Here is a 2,557-nt window from a genome sequence, read left to right on the forward strand (position 1 = left end):
TTAATCAGTGGAGCTCGCAGGCTCGTGTGCTTTGCTTATAGCGCGTGTCGTTTCTTCGCATCGCACGCGACACAGCTGTTCACGAGCTCTTTCGTCAAACATAACAGACGAAGATGACGAGGCACGTCAGGCTCCTCTGTCTTTAGTGTTGCTTTATGGACTAAATGTATTGACTTTAAGCAAAATGGTGTCTGTTCAAAAGTAATGGACGTAAAGAAAGACAAGGGCTGGCTTCACCTGCATTATTGTCTATATAGAAACATAACGTACGAGTTGAGCTTTAGTGTCATGGGTAGGACTGCCTCAATGAGACACTCTTCCGTCGTAGCTAGGAGTTTACCGACAGATGTGTTTCATAAGCTTTCTCACAACGGAAATTTTTTGGTAGAAATGAACCCTTTTCACAGCAGACATTTGACATAAAATTGTAGGGGAAACACGCGTGACAAATGGTCATTATTATAAGGCTCACTTCCATTTAGTATAGCAGAGCATTTCCGGTGAATCGAATCTTAGTATCATTGGTAACGTGTGTGTTTACCCTACTTGTTCGTGTCAAAATGGCTGCTGTGACAAAAGGTCTATTGCAGGGAAATGATAGCTATCTCACAGTCAGTCTACACTTAAAGGTCCAGTGTGTAACATTTAGGAGGGCTATTGTCAGAATATTATACGTGTGTGTGTGTGTGTATATATATATATATATATAGGTATGTTTTCATCAGTGTATAATTGCCTGAAAATAAGAAACATTGTGTTTTTGTTTCCTTAGAATGAGCTGTTTTTAATCTACTGAGAGAGCGGTTCCTCTTCCATGGAGACCATATTGAACTACCATGTTTCTACAAAACAGACAAACCAAACTGTTAGGAGTACAGTTAATGTTTTGTTTTGTTTTCCCCTCCCCGTGCGACTGGTCCGGCACACAGGCAGTCAATTTGTTTATCAGTCCATCCAGCTTTAAAAGAGAGATAACAGCAAGCAGATGGTACCAGTAGGCCAGCTTGCTGATTAGAGCTGTGTCTTGTCTACAAACTCTGCATTCACATTCTACTCCGCCTTGGGCTGCACTATACTGGCTTCCTGTTAAATTTAGGATTGAATTTAAATTCCTATTAATTACCTTTAAGGCACTACACAATTTGGCTCCATTATATATGAGTGAGGAGCAAATCCCTTACAGGTCCTCCAGGCCTTAGTCATCAGAACAAGCGCTCCTGATTTATTCCCATTTAAAGTTTAACTTGTAAACTTCATTCAAGACCAAGCTTTTGCTGTCCTGGACTATGGAACAGAATCCCTCTCTCTTAGGGTCAGACTAGCAAACTGTTTATTCTCAGGCATTTTACTGATCCCTCCCTGCCCTTATTTGTATCATTTGTTGTAAATACTAATTGTAATCGTCTTTATTGTGACTGAAAGCACTTTGTAACCCCAGTTTTGAGAAGTGCTATATAAATAAAGTTGGATTTACTTACTTAAATAGCTGCCAAACCTCAAGAACGTGGGTCTTATCTAACATGAGCCTGTCAAGACAAGGAAAAAAGGTGGATGGAAACACTACTGCCTTTGCTGTGTTTCATCCCCCAACTCTCCTTGCCCAGCAAACTATCATTTGTCGCTTTTATAATTTTTTACAATTAGTCAGTGGCCCTGAAGAGGAAGAGAGTCGGAGAGCTCAACAATTAACTAAATGAAGAACAACACATGCACACATTCAGCTCCACTGGCCAGTAAGGGAAGAAGATTCCATATTAATAAACTTCCCCCATAGCAGTTTATTCAAATCAAGATTTTTTTGCCTCTTTACCTCCGAGTGACCTCCCCTGACCACCACCGCCTCATTAAAAAAATCAAATATGTCCCTCACAGGCCACCTTACTCAGACACTGTCTTCATTAATCATGTTTTCTTGTGTCCCTGCCTGGATGAACCGTCATTCATCCAGCAACCCAATTAGTAATTAATCTTTCATTTAAAGTCATTAAGTACATTGTGTGATGTGTTCCTTCAGAGTTTACTGTTTATATATTGTATGCTGTCTGTCCTTGCTCCACAGTCTCATTCTCCTCAGCCCCTGCTGTTACTCCTCAAACAGCAAATACACACACACACACCTACACACACACTCCCAGAGTGAGAGAAGAGATACTGTATCTGTTCAGATACATGACAGCAGTCATCCATTCATCTGCTGTCAGTGACGCTTTTCAATCAGGCCCTGTCACTTCTCTCTATCTTCCTTGTTTTCCAGCTGTCTCCTCTCTCTTTTTCTGCTGAAACACACACACACACATACACACCACTCTGTTCAAACACACCACTTCCAAGCTTCACAGCAGCCTTGCATCGATTTACTGTTGGTAATTTTAAGCAGGCAGAAGCTTAAAATGACAGAGAAGTTATCATTGACTCCACTTATGCTGCTGCCTTTATTTTCCATTTGTGGACAGTATATAGCAGTATTGGTGGCTGTGGCTCAGAGGCAGCCTGGTCACACAGGATTTCATATTCCAGATAAACAGTACACTAAAATATGTTTGTGAAATGATTTGAG

The 2,557-nt window shown here is 40.9% G+C and overlaps 1 protein-coding gene across 1 annotated transcript in view; it reads left to right on the plus strand.

Annotated features, from left to right (window-relative positions):
- The window catches only part of si:dkeyp-110g5.4 (uncharacterized protein LOC561637 homolog), a 7,032-nt gene that overhangs the window by 234 nt on the left and 4,241 nt on the right, over window positions 1-2,557 (plus strand). The window lies entirely within an intron of this gene.

This window comes from Morone saxatilis, unplaced genomic scaffold (assembly GCF_004916995.1).
Source record: "Morone saxatilis isolate NCDOM2014 unplaced genomic scaffold, NCSU_SB_2.0 Contig15, whole genome shotgun sequence".
Lineage (NCBI taxonomy): Eukaryota > Metazoa > Chordata > Actinopteri > Moronidae > Morone > Morone saxatilis.